Raw genomic sequence first — 21,798 nt, 5'->3', positions numbered from 1 at the left:
CATTGGTCTATTTGTTTATCACTGAGCCAAGATCTTTGTCTCCATTTCTATCATCATGTTTTCCTTTCCTGTCTCTAGTTCTTGATATGTTCATCTACCAAGACATTTATGAGTATAGTTCATCTGGCTCAACAGTTTCTATTTGTCTACAAGTAGATGCTCTCAGCTAACGATTCTGTTTTCTCCCTCTTGAAATAGCTATATTTGATCTTAAATTATTGAAGCTTATGGCTAAAACATCTAAGTCCATTTGATGTTGTGGACCCTTCTCAGCAAGGGCTTAAAAATAAACTTTAAAGGAGGAAAGGAAATATGATTATGTATGATTTGCTTAAATTAAAGGAGATTCCTCCAGGAATCCTGGGGGACTCACCACTTCTCTGAGACTGAATCTTGCTCAAAAATAAACTTCAATTTGTTATTTCCAGTTATGGTTTTCCTGATGCTAAGTTAAGAACTAGGAGGCCAATAACAGAAACACATCAAAACCTAAAACCAATCTCACAGTTTCTGCTGCAGGAATTTAGAGTAGAGAAAAAGTAGTATGAGAATATGCAGCAAAAATTCAATCTCTTAGGGAATTAAAAGAAATATTATTTCCCCAAAGAGCTTAACTTTAGGTTAAAAATATTAAACTTATTTCAGTAGCTTCAGTTCATCTTAGAATACTGATTTTTCCCTCTTCGATTTGCAGCATCAACATAGCTCAGCAAATTTTTGTCTGAGGAAAATCTTTTATTTATTTATTTATTTCTAAAATTTTTTTTAACACCTACAATACCTGGTCTTCCTAGGTGGTCTCCCATCCAAGTACTAACCAGGCCCAACCCTGTTAGCTTCCGAGATCAGACGAGATTGGGCTCATTCAGGGTGACATGGCCATAGACTGAGAAAAATCTAACCCAGAAGTAATTCTCTTTTTCTGCTTTACAAATATAATACAAACTTAGATTGTGACTTTCAGAAGTCAAATGTATTGACTCAATTTTATACTAATGGTCCCCATTTTAATGTTGTATTTCTAGCCATATTCTCAACCAGTATTTACTGAGTACCTCTTTTTTTATCAAGGCCTTCTGGAGGTGCCAGCATTAGATAGGAAATTCAGATATAATATTTTACTCTTAAGAGGATGCAGTCTAATAGAAAAGAAACATGCATTTTCTGGTCCTTGAATATTCAGAATTTGGTTTGTTTGGTACATTGTCTCTTGGCATTATAAAGCAATGACCAACTTATTGAAACGCTAAACTCAATATAGATCTAAAATTATTTTAAATATTCTTCAGTAAAGAAACCTAGCTAGCCACAATGTTAGTTTCTGAAAACACAATGGAGATTCAGTTATAGTCCTAGAGTCTACTGGAAGAGATGAATATCTAAACAGATTATTGTAAAATATATGATTAAGGAAAGCCCTTAACAATTGAGGATGAGCCAAGTAAGGTTTCACAGAGTAGGTATCAACTGAAGAGAGAATAAAAGCATATAGAGAATTCAGTAAGAGCAAGATCTTTCATGTGAACACTTATTGGGAGAAGAGGAGAAGGGGAGGGATGTAAGCTGGTAAGGTTACATGGGCCAGACCCAAGTTTTCTGAGAAAGTACACAAGATTCCACTGAATGATGAAGAGTAAATGTCTGGAGTAAGCATTTTTATAAGAAGTATCGTTCTCTCTCTAGATAAATACTTCAAACAGCACTTAATTCATATAGATATACTGGAACATTCTGTCTTTGATGAAGGAGGAACTGATTTTTAAACCACGTTAATGTCAAATGACATTTTGTAGCTGTCTGCTAGTATGTATGAACTGTCAACTCTAATTGACGTTTCCTTGTTCCTTGGGGTCTCTCTTTTTTAGATGTTATGATCCTACAACCAGTAGACTTCTCGTGAGCAGAATGAAGATTATGTGCCAACTGGAAGATATACAAGTCCTTTTTCTGTCACTTTCCTATTGATTTTATTTAAATAAATCTTCCTAGTTCAAGGAAGAAAGCTTTGATCATTTGAAGTCCCCAAAGAGACTAAAAATGGCACTGAAGTTGCTTTTGTGTAGAGATAACAAACATAATTGGCTCAGTTATAAATAGTTATGTCTGTGGTATTAGAGCACTGGATTAGGTATGTAGGAATCCAGCTGTCCCTGACACTTCACTTTATGAATTAACCAGAAAATGAAATAATAGAGACAAGAAAGGCTAAGGAGTCAGAAGTAAGAAGTGAAAACATAAGGGTTTAAAAGATACTTTCCAAAATTACATCTAGGGGGAAAGCCACAATGATTTAGCTTGGGTAATTGACAGGGCTGAACAGAACCAGTTCATAGCATGCCTTTTACACCGTGAGTTCACACTTGTTTTCAGTTAAATAACTGGCATAGTCTTGCCCAATAGTCAGGAATGGCAATTATCAATATATTGATAAGCAAAAACTCAGCATTTTAAAATTATGAACTCATTCAACACAAAAAATCTGCTATTTACTAGGCACTACAGGTAATAAAGCAAGTCCTGTATTTCAGTAGACTTACAGCTAAAAAGTAAGAAAGCCATTTATTTATTTGTTTTTTTAACAAACATTTATTACACCTAAAGACTTTTTCTTTAAGTAGGGAGAATATATCAGGTAGTGAAAACAATCAGTTTTTTACTTCTAAGGAATTACGTTCTAAGGGGAAAGAGAAACAGTAAACATAATCAATCAAATAAATATATAGTATAGTTGCAGATGAATGCTAAAAGAGAAAAAAAAGAATGATTGGGTAGAAGTAGGAGAGACTACTTGAGAATATGAGGTAAGGAAAATTCCTTTGAGAAGATACTTGAGTTTTGACTTGAGGGATTAAAAGGAATCACCCAAAGTTCTAGGAAAAGAGTGTCTGAAGCAGACAGAGATGCCAGCATTTGAAGAGTAAACTAGCTTAGCATGTTTGCAGAACAGAAAGAAGTACAGAGGCTAGACTTTAAGGAAATAAAAAAGAGAGTTTCATGGGGAAAAAAAAATCAGAGAAGTAACCAGAGATCTGTTAATGTAGTTCTGTAATGTAATTTGAAACCAGGAAATATGATGGCCCCCAGCTTTGCTCTTTCTCAAGATTGCTTTGGTTATTCAGGGTCTTTGATAGTTCCATGAGAATTTTAAGATTCTTTTTTCTATTTACGTGAAAAATACCGTTAGAATTTTGATAGAGATTGTGTTAAATCTATATATTGCTTTGGGTAATACGGACGTTTTAACAATGTTAACTATTTCAATTCACGAAGGTGGGATATCTTTCAATTTGTGTTGTCTTCTGTTTCTTTCACTAGGATCTTATGGTTTTTGGTGTGTTACATCTTTCACTTCCTTGGTTAGATTTATTTCTAAGTTTTTTCTTGTTTTTCATGTTACTGTAAATGGGATCATTTACTTTATTTCTTTTTCAGGTAGTTTGTTGTTAGTGTGTAGAAACACGACTGATTTTGTTTTCTGAAGCTTTACTGAATTTATTAATTACAACAGTTTTTTGGTGGAGTCTTAGGGTTTTCTATATACAAGATTATGTCCTCAGCGCACAGAGCCAATTTTACTTGTCCCTTTCTGATTTGGATGCCCTTTGTTTCTTTTCCTTGCCTAATTGCTTTGACTAGGTCTTCTAGTGGAATAGGAGTGGTGAGAGTGGGTATACTTCTCTGGCTCCTGATCATAGAGGAAAAGCTTTCAACCTTTCATTGATGAGTATGATGTTAGCTGTGGGCTTGCCATATATTTCTTTACTGTACAAAGGTATATTATTTATATACCTAAATTTTTGAGATTTTTTTATCATGAAAGAATGGTGAATTTGTTAAATATTTTTTGCCTCCATTAAGATGATCACATCATTTTTGACTTTTTTTCTATTTGTATAGGATATTACATTTATTAATTTGTGTGTGTTAAACCATCCCTAAATCCTGGGGATAGACCCCACTTAATAATGGCATGTAATCCTTTTAATGTGCTGTCAAATTTGGTTTTCTAGTATTTTTTTGAGAATGCTTGCATTTATATTAATCAGGATGTTGGCCTATAGTTTTCTCGTGGTATCCTTAACTGGCTTTGGGATCAGGTCAATTTCTCCCTGTAAAATGAATTTGGCAGCGTTTTCTTCAGTTTTTTGGGAAAACTTTGAGAAAAATGAGTATCAGTTCTTTGAATGTTTGGTAGAATTCACATAAAGCCATTTCATCCTTGCTTTTCTTTGTCGGAAAGTATTTGATTACTGATTCAAACCTCTTACTTTTTATCGGTCTGTTCAGATTTTTCTGTTTCTTCATAATTCAAACTTGGTAAGTTGCATGTTTCTAGGAATTTCTTCATTTCTTATAGTTTGTTGATATATAGTTGTTCATAGTAGTCTCTTGCGATCCTCTATTTCTGTGGTATCAGCTGTAATGTTTTTAATTTATAATTCTGAGTCCTCTTTTTATTTTTTTTTGATAACTCCAGCTAAAGGTTTGTCCATTTTGTTTGCTCTTTCAAAAAATCAACTCCTAGTTTTGCTGATCTTTTCTATTGTTTTTCTATTCCTTATTTTATTTCTACACTGATTTTTGTTATCTCCTTCCTTGTGCTAACTATGAGCTTAATTTGTTCTTGTTTTTCTAGTTCTTTGAGGTATAAAACTAGGTTCTTTGTTTGAGACGTTTTTCTTTTAATGTAAGCATTTATTACTACAAACTTCACTCATCACTGCTCTTGCTGCTTCCCATAAGTTTTGGTATGTTGTGTTCTCATTTACATTTATTTCAACATTTTTTAAAATTTTAGTTTTTATTTCATCTTTTATCCATTGCTTGTGCAGGAATATGTTGTTTAATTTTCACATATTTGTGATTTTTTCCCCTCCTGTTATTGATTTCTAGTTTCTTATCATTGAGGTCAGAAAAAGATTCTTGGTATGATTTAATTTTTTAAAAATTTGCTAAGAATTGTTTTGAATCCTAATTTATGATATGTCTTGGAGAATGTTCCATGTGCTTTTTAAAAGGAGGAGTATGGTGCTGCTATTTGATGTCATTCTCTGAACTATATCTGAAGTATAGTTCAAGTCCAATGTTTTCTTTATTCATTTTTTTAATCTGGATTATCTTTCTATTTATTGTTTAAAGTGGGGTATTAAGTCTCCTACTATTGTTGTTTCTTTGTCTATTACTCAGATTTTTAGTATGTATATTCATTTGTAAGACTATTAAATGTTTAATATTTTTAGGTGCTCTGATGTTGGGCGTATATATATTTACAATTGTTATAACCTCTTGATGAATTGACCCCTTTATCGTTGTATAATAACCTCTTTGTCTCTTGTTAGAGTTTTTGATTTGACGTCAGTTTAGTCTAATACAAATATAGCTACCTCAGCTGTCTTTTTGTTTCCTTTGTGTGAAATAGCTTTTTCCTGTCCCTTCACTTTGAGCCTACGTGTGTCTTTGTAGACATGTTATATAATTTGGGTCTTTTTTTTTTTTAATCCATTCATCCACTTTATGCATTTTTATTTTAGACTTTAATCCATTTATATTTAAAGTAATTATTGATATGTAAGGACTTACTATCTCCAATTTGTTTAATGTTTTCTGGTTGTTTTATAGTTCCTTTGTTCTTATAGTCCTCTCATATTCTTCTTTTGTAAATTGATAATGTCCCAAAATAATAAAATTTGATCCCCTTGTCTTTATCTTAAGTGTACCTGCTATAGGTTTTTGGTTTGTGGTTACCCTGAGGCTTACTTGAAAGATCTTATTGATGTAACAGTCTATTTTAAGCTAATAACAACTTAAGTGATCACAATAAAAAACTCTACCCTTCACTCCCCCTTTGCCATTTTTTGCTTTTGATGTCACAATTTACAACATTTTATGAATCTGTCCACTTACAAATTAATGTAACAATAGCTATTTCTAATACTTTTGTCCTTTTGCCTTTACTAAAGTGGTTAACATACAACTACATTATAGTATTCAATTATTCTAAATCTGACTATATTTACTTACCTTTACCAGCATGTTTTATATATACATATTTTCATGCTACTAATTTTCATCCTTTTATTTTAGCTTTAAAAACTCTTTCGGCAGCTTTTATAAGGCAAGCCTTTCGGTGATGCAGTCCCTCAGCTTTTATTTATTTTGGAAAAGTCTTTATCTTTCCCTCACTTCTGAATTACAGTTTTGTTGGGTAAAGTATTCTTGGTTGGTAGGTTTTCTTTTCTTTCAACACTTTCAATATTTCATCCCACATTTTCCTGGTCTGTAGGATTTCTGCTGAGAAATCCACTAGACCTATGAGGCTTCCCTTATGAAATAATGTTTCTTTTTTCTCTCACTGCTTTTAAAATTCTTCATTTGCTTTTCTATTTTAGACAGTTTTATTATAATGCATCTTGATAAAGATTATTTTGGTTTGAAATTATGGGGCAAACTATTAGCTTTATTATGAACTTGGATGTCCAAATTTTCCCCTGGCTTTGAGACACTCTTAGTCATTATTTGTTTAAATAAGTTTCTACCCCTTTCTCTCTCTCTTTTTCTAGGGATTTTTATATACCAAAGATAGCATACAAAACAAAAACAAAAACAAAAAACACTTAAGATGAATATTTCCAATGACCTTATATACACAAATCTTCAAAAAAAAATAGTAAATCAAATACAATAATGTATTTAAAAAGTACACTATGACCAAGTGGGGTTTATTCTAGATATGCAAGCCTACTTCAACATTCAAAATTATTTAAGGGTTATGGAAAGGGAGGGAAAAAATGTGGCTAAAAATTAGTGGCAAAGGAACCTTCTGGTGATGGTATAGGCAGCGATCTTGTTTGCCATGGTGGTTTATAGGAAGCTACACAAATGATAAACCCATACACACATACACACAAATTAGTGCACATTGAACTGGTGAGTTTTAAATAAACTGTATTTCATCGGGAATTTATGACAATAACAACTGGTTTGAAATTTTTTAATTCAATTTACATTTTTTAGTGGTTACTTTGGAAATTTTTACATGCATAGCTTTAAAAAATCAGATCAATATACATACATGATATGAGAGGCAATATATAAAGTAGCAAAGATTGTTCAGAAATTGAAGCCACAAAACTTCATATTAAGAAAGCACAGAAAATCTTAACTGTAATAAAGAAAGAGAAATTCACACTTAGACACATGGTAGTGAAATTGTATGAAACCAAAGAAAGAAAACTCGGTGGCCAGTGAAAAAAGTGATTGTCTAAAAATAGAAAGAAGACAGCTAGCTGCTTTTCAGTAGCAAAAACATAAGTGAGTAATACTGTAAAAGTGCTGAAAGAAATCTAAAGTTGTGTAAAGAGGACAAAATAAAGAAATGTCAGAGAAATGAAAGTGAGTTTTTACTGAAAGGATTTCAGAATAAAAGGAAACAATCCTAAAGGTGCTCTATGATGTAAAAGGAATGGAGCGGAGAAAACCATGGGTAAATGCTAAAAATCGCTGACATTATAGAAGAATATTTTTAATATCTAATTTATAGGGTTACAAAAATATAGGAAACACATATTTTTAATATCTAATCGGTAACCAAATATAACAAAATAAAAAAATAGAAGGCAGCGTTTGATGTTAAAACTGTTTAAGTTTTCTTTATTGCTTAAGAGGCATATATGTATATTGATCTGATTTTTTAAAGCTATGCATGTAAAAATTTCCAAAGTAACCACCAAAAAATGTAAATTGAATTAAAAAATTTCAAACCAGTAAAGAAGAAGAAAATGGGGGTAAAAACCTCCTCATTAAAGGGAGGATAAAATGTGAAAAATTGAAGGAAAAAGGAAAGATATAGAAAATGCAAATGTCACAATAATAAAAGTTTACTAAAATAGCCTATTAAAAGACATAAATCGTCAGATTAGATAACCAAAAAAAGCATAGCCATATGCAGTATACAGAGACACACATAAAACATAAGAACAAGAAAAGGACCATAGAAGAGGGAAGGGGGAAAGTGTATATATGTGTTAATGGGCTAGTAGTTTGGACATACTATAGCAGAAGGAATGATTTAAAGAGCTGTGGTGGACTCTGACTGCTGGCATGATAGGATGAGAAGATTGAAAAGTCTTTTCCCCAGAATGCAATTAAAATGCTGGAAACAAGGTTGAAAACAACTATTTTAATGCTCATAAATTCAAACAAAGATATATAACAAATTGATATGTAGTTAGTTATAAAAACTACTAAACTTGGTTATAAAGAGTATGTGGAATTCTTTTTTTTTTTTTTTTTTTTTTACTGAATGGGGAGATTATATTCGCAAATGATATATTTGGTAAGGGTTGATATTCAAAACATGTAAGACACCATACAACTCAATAGCAAAAAGTAATCCAATCAAAAATAGGCAGAGGACCTGTATTGACATTTCTCCAAAGAGTACACACAGATGGTCAATAGACATATGTAAAGATGCTCAACATCACTAATCATCAAGGAAATGCAAATTAAAGCCACATGTGGTATTACCTCACACCTGTCAGAATGGCTATCATCGATAAATTAACAGACAACAAATGTCAGAGAGGATGTGGAGCAGAGGGTACCCTTGTGCACTTCTGGTGGGACTGCAACGTGGTACAGCCGCCATGGAAAACAGTGTGGAGGTTCTTCAAAAAATTAAAAATAGAACTACCATGCAACTTAGCTATTCCACTTCTGGGTATTTGTCTGAAGAAAACAAAAACACTAATTCAAAAAGATATATGCACATAACCTTTCTTTTGGTTCACTGCATAGTATATCTGCATAGTATATTTTCCCATCTTTTCACTCTCATATTTTGTTTCTTTTTAAGTTAAGGTGAAATTCACATAACATAAAATTTATCATTTCAAAATGAATCATTCAGTGACATTTTTAGTGCCATATTTTACTGTCACAACCTCCTTATATTTTAATGTTATTTATAGACATTAATTTTTTAAAATTCTGTATAACAATCTGTCTTTTAACTGAAACACTTGATATTTTTATAGTTAATACAATTACTGATATATTTGATTTTAGATCTAGATCTTGTTGTGTTTTATACTTTCTTTTCTACTCCTTTATTTTTCTTTCCTTGCTTTCTTTTAATTAGCTATTTTGTCAATCCATCTTCACTCTTCTGCTGATTTAAGAGTTAGCAATACTTTCTGGTTTTCTTCTTATAATCTTATAAGAGGTTTCTACATCTGTATATTTAACCTGCCATTATCTCAAGTTAATCAACAGCTTTACTCTATTTCTGAATTTTATGCTGTTAACTTCATGCTCTGTTCTTTAGTTTTCATAATCTCACCTCTCGCTCACTTCTTTCTTTTTATCTTCATGCTGCCTTCTGGGTAATTGTGATCTGTAGTCTATTTTACAAATTTTCTCTTTAATTATGTCTAATCTGTTCAACTCATCTGTTGAGTTTTTAATATTAATTTTATTGATAGTTCCTAGATGTTCCATTTTATTTTCTCAACTTGGCAATTTTATTTTATGGCTTCTTTTTTCAATTATATGTCATTCTTGCTTGTGGCTGCCTTCATTTTCTATCAAGCTCAGTCAACACGGTTGTTCGGCCAGGGTGGGCTGGGCAGTGAAACAATAAGTTTCACTATCACCATCAGATGGGGGACATTGTCAAAGTGACAATCACAACAGTAAGTGTTTAGGATGGTCAGATACTGGTCTTTTTAGGAGTAAAGAGATTGGTGCATTAACCAGGAATTTTAAAAGGAGTCCCTGAAGTTGAGAGAGCCAGAAAAGACTTTATAAACTCACTGCATTTCCTAGGACGATGGGAGGCTGTGTCAGAGCCAAAGACACCCACATTTTGCTGAGTGGGGAGCCTGCACTTGTGCAGAGTAGATGTAAGAGTCTAGCACACAGTAAAAGTCAAGGAAGGCTTAGAATGGCCCGAATTCTGAGTGCATTCCCCAGCCTACAAATACTTCAGTAAAGACTGAAAGCCTTAATGACTGGAAATATTTGAGTACGACTTCTGAACAACTTCTAACTGAACACTAATCTACATAGTCATGGGGGCGACCACTGTGAAGTCAGGCTTAAACATAAAAAAACAAGATTTTTTTAAAAAATAAGCAAACATTAGTAGCTACACATTGTGGGGGAGACATACATTGCAAATTTTATCCAGGCAAGTTACTAAACAATCAAATAAAACAATAAAAAATATCCTCAGGGAAGGGGATGAACCCAGAATTACTACAATATATTATCAAAAATGTCTATTGTTGAAGAAAATAATTGCAAGACATTCAAGGAAATAAGTGTGACTCACACTTAGGAAAATAAGAGTCAATAGAAGCTATCACTGAGTGTTCTTAGATGTTGGATTTTGCAGACAAATAATTCAAAGAAGGTATTATAAATATATTATTAAGACGAACCACTGTTAAAATATAATAAAAGTGAATCAGCAAATAGAAAATCTCAACAAGAGATAAAAGTTATAAAAATGGAAATTAGAAGGTTGAAATATGTAATAACTAAAATGGAAAATTTACTATAGGGGCTCAACAGCAGATTTGAAATCACAGGAGAATCGGTTACTTTTAAAATAGACTACCAGAAATTATTCAGTCTGAAGTTACCCAGAATAAAGTTTGAAGAAAAATGGACAGAGTTTCAAAGACCAGTGGGACTAAATCAACATGCTAACCTGCATGTAATGAGAGTTCCAGAAAAAGAAAACTGAGAAAAAGAGATAGAAACAAATTTTCTTTAAAAAAAATAACGAAACTTTCCAAATTTATGAAAAACATACTAAGAAGCTTCGTGAACCTCAAGAAGCATGAACTAAAAAATATCTACAACTATACACATCATAGTCAAATTGTTGAAAGGTGAAGATGAGATCATTTTGAGGGCATCAAGAGGGAAATGACTCATCAGACAGAAAAACATATGATTAATGGCTAATTTTCATCAAAAACAATGGAGTTCATAATACACTGTTAAAATAACATACTCAAAAATGTGAAAGAAAAAATATGCACTTCAATAATGACAAAATAAAGACACCGGATAAATGAAGGTGGAAATAATTGTTGCTAGAAGACTCATTCTTAAAAAAAAAAAAAAAAGAAAAGAAAAGAAAGTAGTAAAAGGTCTTTAGCTGAAAGAAAGTGACACCAGATAGTAATGTATATCCATAGGTAGTAATGAAAAGAGCTGGACAGCGGAAAGTATATGAGTTATTATAAAGACTATTAAAAAAAACATTTTCTCTCTTTAAAAAGAAGTCATACATGGTATAAAGTCAATTATAACATTGTATTGTTGATACATATAACATATGTAGATCTTACACATATGACAATGAAAGAACAAAGTGTGGGGAAGAAAAGGAGAAGCGATGGGGCAAAATCTTCACACTTTGAATTCGAATAGGAGTAGGCAAACTTTCTCTCAAGGGCCAGCAAGCAAATATGTTCTGCCTTTGCATCCATATCATCTGTATTCAACTCTGCAGCTGTAGCATGAAAGCAGCTATAGGATGTCCTTAAATGAGTGCGCCTGTGTCCCGATAAAACTTTATTCCAGAACTAGATAGGCCGCTTGCCAACCTCCTGATTATAACAGCAAAGGGCCACACCTTAGGAAGAGTACATTGGACATAAAAATTTTTAGCATGGACTACCTCTCCACATCAATTCATATCAATCCTGAAATTGGACTAAGGCGATCATGGATTAAGTGATCCTAGGCACTTGCCTGAAATAAATTCAGATAATCTCTAAAGGAAGATAACATAATGCAAGGCTTCAGCATATTTCTACAATTTTTAAAAACCTTTTATTTTGAGCTAATGCTATACTCACATGCGGTGGTCAGAAATACTACAGTGGGATTCTTCGTATCCTTTACATAGTTTCCCGCAGTGGTAATGTCTTGCGTGACAGCAGTACAATGTCACGACCAAGAAATTGATATTGATAGAATCCACTCACCTTATTTAGATTTTTGTCAGTTTTACATGCCCTCGCGCGCGCGCGCGCGCGTGTGTGTGTGTGTGTACGTGTGTTAGTTCACTGTAGTTTAATTGCATATGTAGATAGATGTGACCGCCACCCGTCAATACGCAGGAAATTTCCCATCACAAGGATTCTTCATGTTACCCATTTGCAGACACAACCGTCTCATTCCCTCATCCCTCTTTAATCCTTGACAGCCACTAAGACATTTTCTATCTCTATCATTTTGTCATGTCAAAATTATAAATATGAGTAGATTCATATACTATGTAACTATATTGGTTTGCTAGCCTGGGAGGCTGAAGTAACAGAAATGTATTTTCTCACAGTTTTGCATACTGGAAATATAAGAACAAAGTCTTGGCAGGTTTGGTTTTTCCTGAGGCCTCTCTTCTTGGCTTACTGTATTTACTATCTTTTCCCTGTGTTCTCATCTGATTATCCCTCTTTGCCCAGAAACTCCTGGTCTCTCTTTTTATTCTTACAAGGATACTAGTCACATTGGATTAGAGCCCCATCATAACTGCCTCGTTTTAACTTAATCATCTTTTTAAAGAACTTATTTCCAAACACAGTTACATTCTTAGGTACTGGGAGTTGGGATTTTAATATATGAATTTGAGGGGACATAATTCTTTTGAGATTTATTTTTCCACTTCGCATAGTGATATTGAGATTCGACCAAGTTGTCGTATGTATCAATAGATTTTTTTTCTTAATTGTATTCCATGGTATAGATATACCACAGCGTTTTAGTCATTCACCTATTGAAAGATGCTGGGTTGTTTACAGTTTGGGGCTGTTACAACTAAAGTTGCTATAAACACTCATGTATATGTCTGAACAAATGTGCTTATAAATGAAAAAAAAAAAGAAGCAAACAACGAAGCCTCCTAGGTTTTTTAAAACTGTTGCTGTTTTTAAATGTTGTTCTCTCTTAAAGTTCACTAAAGAGATAGGAAACATAAAAGATAGAAAACATAAAAAAGAACCAGTCAGAAATGAAGAATACAATACTGAAATGAAGAATATATTAGATGAAATCAACAGCAGATTAGATGAAATGGAGGATTAAATCAGCCATTTGGAAGACAAGGTAGCAGAAAACACCCACTGAAACAGCAAAATAAACGAACAAACAAAAAATCAAAAGTAGGATTTTTAAAGGACCTTTGGGACAACATCAAGTGCAATAACATTCACATCATAGGGGTACCATAAGGTGAAGAGAGAGAGCAAAGAATTGAAAACTTATTTGAAGAAGTAAGGATGGAAAACTTACCTTAACTGGCAAAAGTAATGGACATACAAGTCTAGGAAGTGCAGAAAGCCCCAAACAAGATGAACCCAAAGAGGCCCCACTATCTAGTTTTGGGGTAAAGTTTTACGGGGACACAGTCACACCTGTTTAAGAATTGCCTACAGCTACTTTCATGCTACAGCAGAAGAGTTGAGTAGTTACAATAAAGATGGTATGGCTTGCAAGGGCAGAACATATTTGTTTGCTGGCCTTTTACAGAAAGTTTGTCTGCTCCTTTTCTAATCCAAAGTGTGAAGATTTTGTCAGGCTTGGAATCCAATTTTTATCCCTCTCAACCCATGAGGCTGTCAGATGTACTTCTCAGCTTCTCAGTCTCTCTCTTCTAAATTCAGCAAAGCCCTTTGGAAGAAAGTAGCCTCAAAGGACAGTCTCATTTCTCTGAATTTTCATTTTACCCTAGATCTTTTTTTCTGGTAATTCTCTATAATCTTGCTACCAATCCAGTATATTCAAACTGGCTTTATTTCCAGTGATTTTATCTATCCCAACGAAAGGGTTGGTCTACTTAGCCTGGTCTGTAATTACCAGAGCGGAAGTCACTAATGCTCCCAGGGACAGTTTTCAGAGCACCTGATCAAAATGAAACTTCTCTATTAACCATATAAGCATGGCTTGCTAAGTAAGAGTATTTAGGTACTCTTTAAACACTGTAGAGCATTTAGGTCATATCGACCTGAAACTCCAAATTGTGAGTTTTACCATTTCCTCAGGGTTTAGTTATCACGACGAATCCCTAGGGAATTTATGAGCCTGACTGGTATGTGAATAATTTGAGAATCATTACTAGAAATAGTCATTGGAATATCCATGATCTACAGGCATCACTTTAGAGTAACAAGAAAGAGAAGGGTCAGGGACGTTCAGCTTTGGAGGCTATTTTAAAGGAAAATTAAAAAGACTGCGAGAGAGGTGGCTTTGATAAGCTTCAAAGAGGTTCCTGAAAGAAATGGGAAGCGTGATGAATGGGTGGGTGAGGAGAGGTTTCATGGTCACGAAGAGCATCAGTGAAAAATTTGGGAATATGTTACTCCAGCAGAGAAACATGAGAAAATGGTGCAGACATTCAGTTGGATGCACAGAATTTGTTTGAGATTTTATATATATATATATATATATATGTGTGTGTGTGTGTGTGTGTGTATGAAATATAATTATATATATATGTATGTAATTTTTTTCTCCTTCTATTGGCTGGTAGTCAAACATTGACCCCTTTGTAAGGGCATTTCCAGGTGTTTTGCACTATTTTGATACAGTCTTTCATCTCAGAATGTGTTGCCATGAGAACATAAATTCAGACAGACTTCTTTTTTTTTTACAATGAGATGAAAACATTTTCCATTCAGGACATGTGACAAAGCCTTCAAAATCCCACCCCCCACCCCCCACTGTGAAGTTCCAACTCAAGATTCATTTATAGTTTGAAAATAGTAGCGAAGATACTATAGAGAGACTATTATTATCATTAATGGTATCTACAGTAACAAGCTGCACTCTGCCTTGTTAATGTCTGTTCAGTCCAATCCATTCAGTTGCACTTTGAAAACCTTATAAAGAGCCCAAAGACAAGTTGTTTAAAAATAATTAAGAGAATTCTAATCATATTCTCAAATTTTTATAACTTGAAAATGTATTTTTATCTATACTTAGAATATTACCTTTAAAAAAACTAATTTCAGGTAAACTGTGGTATTGACTATTCTTCATTCAGGAACTGTGGCGTTAGGGTTCACAAGTGGGCATCCAAACCACCTGTGGTCACCACTAGCCTACAAGGCACCTTTGAGAGAATTTGAAAAAACACGTTCTCTCTTTGAGATAGCACAACTGAGTTGATGTGTGGCCTACGTGAGTGGGCAGTGAATGTGTGTGAATTAGAAAAAAAAGAACTATGGACTGATGCTTGGTATGGGGAAATTGGACCAGATTTCTGCTACTCTTCATTCCGTTGGCCAGATGTCCTTGTGAAGTGAATTAAGTCTGTGATGTCTCCCAAAGAAATCTGGTATGAATTTTAGGAGTTGTGAATGTCACTTGCCTGGCATATAGCAAAGTAATTTACTTTTGCTCTTTAAATTCTCATTTTGAGGTCCAATTATGGGCTAGAAGATTAAGCTTCAGAAGGATTCTTGATTTTCACTCTAAACATGTAGTTTTAAACATGAGTTTTAACATTGATATAGCCGCTACTTTTATTATTATAATAACGGCAAAAATTTATTTGTAATAATCCCTCAAGACAGAGTGGAAAGCACTAATGTATGGACATTCCAGGGAAATATGACAACAGAAATCTGTTTCCTCTAGTTTAAGCAGTCTGAAGAAAAGACTTTGCCCTTCATATATGTTTTCAGTAATTGTTGCTACATGAGTGCATGAATGGATGAATGAATTAATGAATGACAGAGCAGGATAGCTACCTCTTCCACATAGCCATCAAAATAACTTACTGGTTTTGGCAGAACTGCAGAAATCAAAATTGCTTTGAAATCACACAAATCTGAATCTTAATTCTATATCCACAATTGATGATCTAGATAACCTCGGGAAAGTTGGCTAATCTTACTAAGCTTTAGTTTCTTTACCTGTAAAATTGGGAAATAATTCACTCCCCGTAGAGCTCTTGTAAGGATTAAATAAAAGTATATATGTAAAAGGCTTTACAAATTGCCTGGGACCCAATAAGCTTTTGATATATGGTAGCTTTTATTTTTAGGTTTTAAAAAAAATCAGGTCTTCCCTCTCTTTATTGGTGGTTCAATCACCCACTCAAAGTCAAAGGCCAGAAGTCGAAAATTCATTCTTGTCAACCCCCCACATTTAAACCCAAATCATCTCCTAAAAAATGTTACATGGACCAACATAGTTGTTTTTCTGAATTCTGTCCTAGCCATGTCATTCTTTATTTTTTTTTAATCTTCAAGCTGCCCCCTACTCTCATCCATTTCCTATAAAACAAATTGCAAACTTTTAAAACCAGCATTCAAGGTCATTTACAATCTGGTCTTGTCTATTCCTGTAGACTAATTTTCTGCCTTTCTCCCATCCCTGCACCAGCCTTAAGCCAAGAGATTTTTGTCCAGCTTAAAATTCTGTAGGCTTCATTATGAGAACAACGGCTTGTATTGAATGAGCTTTTTGAAATAACTTGTGCCTGCACCCCTCATCTCCAAGAGGCTTTGGGATAATCCTTTAGAATATTCTGCCCGCTCCATTTCATTTAGATTCACTTCCACTGGGTTGTGATTTGCCAATATGCCTTTCCCACGTGTGAAATTTCTCTAATCTGCTTCATTCAAAGCCAGAAACTGATTCAACAGGTTTCTAAATGAAAGTAACAGGTTTCAACTTTACTTTTTTTCTTAATTTAAGAGGACCTCTTCATCCATATCCTCTCTCTCTCTCTCTGTCTCTCTCTCTCTCTCTGTCTTAAACATATTGTCTCTTATTGTTTCTCTTGATATTATCTCATTCAGTTAACGTTCAGATTATCATTGCACTTGGAGGGATGGCACTAAATAGGCACGTCTTCCTCTTTTCACCTACTATGGACCAAGGCGAGATCCATTAAAAAGACTGACAGAGGCTGACAGAGTTGCAACCAACATTCTTTAATTCTCATAGGCTCTCAATTGCTACCTTCAGTTTAGTAGCCAATGCTAGAAAGCAGCTGATTAGATCAACATAAAGCCCACCTCTTACTGTTATAGGTTGTTGCCTTAATCTGGTGACCCCGTAGAGGCTTGTAGAGGAGGTAGGAGATATACGACTCCACAAGCGGATAGGCTGATTATCTTTAGTTGCAGCACCATGCTTATGTGAGCAAAGGTACTTGTTCCTTCCACACGTGGGCCAAGTCTGACATTGCAATATAGTGTGTGCATCTGGCACCACTTAGACGGAGTGGGATATCCATCCAAGGGTACGTTGGGTCTTTTCTGACATTTCATCGCTTTATTTAGGTCTTTCCATTTCTAGAAAAGAGATTTCAACAGAGTAGCTAGTTGTACGAAGTGAAGTTTGGACAAGTTTCGAGAGTCAAGTCTGGATCCTGTCGGCGGATCGTTTGGGCATCACAGAGACACTGTCAGCATCAGGAATACGTTAGGGGTCCGAGTCCCTTTATTCCAATCCATCCACACCTTCCTAAATGTGGTAATTTTGCATATTTCTGTTTTCTGGGAAAGATGGAATCTGTTGGGTACAAAGCCAAGCGGGGGATAAAGGATGGGTGATGTGTGACTCTTAAGATCTCAGGGAAAACTCATTCCAAGGCAGTGCTGATCATCAGTCTGTGAGTCTTTAAGTGAGAAGTCTCGGTAAGGGCAACAGCGGCACACATTGCAGCTGATCATCCTAATCAATGAATACGTTACTTTCTCACGTTCTTGTTTGAACTCTCACCGCATCTGCACAGCCCACAAATTGAGAAAACTGCCTGTTCCCATTGATCAAAATATAATATAAAAATATACATTTGTGGCTACTTTCACTCACCCGGAATTACTGTAGAGGGTTATATCAGGTGGTGAATAAATGTACTTTCATTATTTTTTTCCACTCACCAACCAAAGACACAGAATTAGCAGAATCAAGAAAGCGTCCATTAAATGTGGTAGATTGGGCATTACTTCCTCTCCGTACCAAGATCTAAGTCTAAAGTAACCTGAATAAGAACATCAGCAGTACATTTTCTCTAATCGTAATTCTCCGTTGCCCTACCTTTACCCACTCCCTTCACCTGCTTCTCAGATATGACCATGTTGCTTTGCTGCTTGAAACCCCACAGGTGCCCTGTGGTCAGTGAGAGTAGCTCAGCCACTTGTTGACTTGCAAGGCCTTTCAGGGTCTGGCTCCTGCTCACCCTACTAGTTTAATCTGCATTCTCTCCCCTTTATTCTTTGTTATTAACCGTTACAATTCCAAATATCTACACACTAATTCAGATCAATATTGACAATGTTTATGCCTACGTGGATTACCTTTCTGCCTCCTTTCCACTGATAAAGTTCTTTCGCATCCTTCAAGACTCATCTCATGTTGCTTCACCTGAGAAGTCTTCCCCCTTGCTAGCTTGCCTCCAGCTCATTCCACAGCTCTTTGGACTGACCTCTGTTTTACTAATGACCCTGTAACTCAATATTGCGATCGATGACTTATCTCCCACTATACTGTAAGTTTCTCTAGTGAAAGACAGCATCTGCTTTATAGTTGTATTCTCAAAGATCTGCCTCGATGCAAAATAAAACGCTGCTATAAATTTTACTCCAAAGTCTCAGATGTGAAAAAATGTCACATTCCTTCATTTTATTAAATTACGTAAAGAAGTTCTGAGATTCCCACATGGCTCGGCTGGTGAAAACTCAACCTCAGTCCAAGGCCATGGGAGCTCTTTCCCTTTCCAAGGATATTCAAGATTTACAAACTCTTCACATTCCAGAATGCCCGAGACAGAGTCTTCTATCTTCATTCCATGCTTGATACCACTGAGAAGTTCAAAATTCTAGTCTCTATAGTTTCACTTAGGAAGGAAATTCAGCTATTTCTGGGCTCATGTCAGTCTTGGGGAGTTTTGACCTCAGATTCCAGAGCCTTGGCCATTTTTTTTTCACTCTACTTCCTTTCTCCACGTTTTGGATTCTTTGCCCCATACATGGTCTTGTCCCATGAAGGAGCTCTGCAGTGGAGCTGGTTGGATGTCTTCCTTCACAGAAAAGCCATAACAATTATTTCTTTCCCAGTCTTAGAGAAGCTGTCAAAAATAACCTCCTGCCATGGTTTCCCCTTCTTTGTGTTCCCCATCTGAGCCTCATGCATTGTTGTTTTGGGAGCATCTGGCAATGGGTTGTACAGTACTGTTGTAAGGAGTGAAAATCTTTTTTTACAAAGTTTGGAGGGATTTGGGGAGGTTGATTCTTACTATTATGTTCCACTTACTATAATAATGAAAGCAAAACAAATATCTCAACAGATTTTCTTTTTGTTTATGGAATAAATGATAAACTCTCATTATGATCCATAAAGGGAAATTTTGTCAAAATTAACAAAATGTTTACTGATAGTATTCTTACATTGTCCATAGATATATATTTTTTGAGATAAGACAAATGTCTTGAAAGTGTCTGGATCAAGTGCCCTAAGGCTGACCTCTTTAGCTCAGTGAGCATTAAGGGGCAGCCAAGAACCTAATCCTTCTATTTAACTGTAATCATAGAATGATGTCAAATAGATCTCTTTCTGGGGCCCTGGGTTTAGCAGCTATTCCTACAACAACAACTACGTTTTTTCATGACTCGAAGTATTCTTTAATATGATTAAACATATCTTATACCTCCCTGCAAATCGCTTTCTCTCTCTCTCTCTCTCTCTCTCTCTCTCTCTCTCTCTCTCTCTCTCACACACACACACACACACACACACACACACACACCCCTCATGACCACACTGCAGCTACCATTAAGGGCTGTTTCTATTTCCAAAATTATATCCTGTACCACTAGCTGAATTCAAAAAAAAAAAAAAAAAAAAAAAAAAGGAAAATGACAGGAATTTGACAGCACCTAGAAAAGAACAAGAGGTGACATTAATTCAGAAACTATACTTGTACTGCACAAAGATCAAACTGGCAAATGTTCAGGTAATATATTCAAATGAGCCTAATTCTATCTTCAATGCAGTGATCACATTCAAACAAACAAAATGGTAATATGCTTGGATTAAATTTGCTGTATTTTACCCTATGCTCCTGTAAAGGTGAAGGGAAGTATTTCTTTTAAAGATATTTTCCTGTCATGATGATAAAAGCATAGTTGTTTTTATTGCAGTTAAATTATATATGTGTGTGTGTTTATGTGTATATATACATAAAAATATATGTACACACATAAATATTCAGACTAATGCTTTTCTTTCTATATTTTCCCTTTGTTATCTCTGAATCCATTCCTCTCACTCCACACACATACACATACACACAGAGAGATGTAAACAAATATATCTATTATCTATCTATCTATCTATGAATGACAAGTAAATTGACTAGATCAGGTTGATATAGAATTCTCTACTTTCCAAATCCAGCTAGAATACTGTTACCCTCTTGTACCAAAGTGAACAACGAGGCTCAAAAAGAGTTGCCCATGATGACTTAGGAGGTTTTGGGGTCATAGCACCTACTGTATTCTGTTGTGTACTATGGAGGAAAGAACAGGAAATAGAATTCTTGACTCTCAAAATAGAGGGTATGACATTAGACGATACCATATCTCAGAGAGTATAGGGCAAAATGGAAATATTGCAGCTTCCCTTTATCAGAGGGTTGGTAAAAATCACCTTTAGTAGCTTTATAAAAAGTAATGACACTGGAACATTGCTTTTTTATAAAAAAAAATTTATCTTGCCTGCAATGCATTGTCCACAATCTTTTGTTCACCCTCGAAAGCAATAGTCCCAATGGAAAAATTCTTTCCTCTTTGATCTGTATCGACAAATCAATTTGAGATTTCTAAAACAGAGGAGAGGATATGGATGAACGAAGAGTCAAGTTTTAATGTTTTATTAGATTTTTATTACCAAAACTATAACAGTTAGAACTACTATACCTGTCTATCTTTTTTGAGTTCTTTAATAGACTTAAATATCTTCTTTGGACAATCTTATTTTAGATATAACCTAGTGCCAGTACAGGAGGCAGAAGAGGAAGAGGAAAGAAGAAGAATAAAGAGGAGGGAAAAGGGAGAAAGGGAGGAGGAAGAAGATAAAAGAAGCCATTGACACTTGAAGAACTTATTTTTAAAAGATGCCCAGATTCATTTTTCTGCTAGAATGTACCTTCTGGGAATTTTGATCCTTTTTAGCAAGAGGGAATAGGGGGTATAATAATACTGCAAAAATATGAACAAAATAGAAATACCATGCTTTTTGTCTGTGGGAATTCATATGAAAAATATGTGAGAAATAGATGAAGAACTCTCACTGTTTGTAACCTAGGGAATTGCTACTGTTTTGCCTCTAAGAATATCCGTCTTCAAGATGGACACATTTATTATAGTTTAGGAGAAAGAAAATGCAAAGAGAAGAGATAAAGGGCTTGTTTATCTGGCTTTCAGTGATCAAGATTAACTAATTGGTCTATTCAGATTTACTCATCATATTGAATGTTAGCTAATTTACCAAAAGAGAAAAATGAAAAGTCTGATTTAATTTCATTATCCATTCAAAAGTCTGATTTAATTTCATTATCCATTCAAAAAAGAACAGTCCACAAATTTGAAAGAGAAAATATATATATGTATTTGTACAAGTTAGTGAGCATCTTCTAACTAAACTAAAATTAGAAGCCTATATTGATAATAAAACAAAAGGTTTATGTTGATTTCAAGTCTCAAGTTTCATTATTTTTTCATATCATTTCTACTTCTAACTTTTGGTGGACCCCAGAGCAGG

At 34.6% G+C, this 21,798-nt stretch overlaps 1 pseudogene; it reads right to left on the bottom strand.

Moving 5' to 3' along the window:
- Positions 1-769: 769 nt before the first annotated feature.
- Positions 770-887, bottom strand: LOC118602712 (annotated as a pseudogene).
- Between the last annotated feature and the right edge of the window lie 20,911 nt (positions 888-21,798).

The sequence above is a fragment of the Rousettus aegyptiacus genome, unplaced genomic scaffold, assembly GCF_014176215.1.
Source record: "Rousettus aegyptiacus isolate mRouAeg1 unplaced genomic scaffold, mRouAeg1.p scaffold_m13_p_4, whole genome shotgun sequence".
Classification (NCBI taxonomy): Eukaryota; Metazoa; Chordata; class Mammalia; order Chiroptera; family Pteropodidae; genus Rousettus; species Rousettus aegyptiacus.
This window is presented reverse-complemented; position numbering and strand designations above follow the sequence as displayed.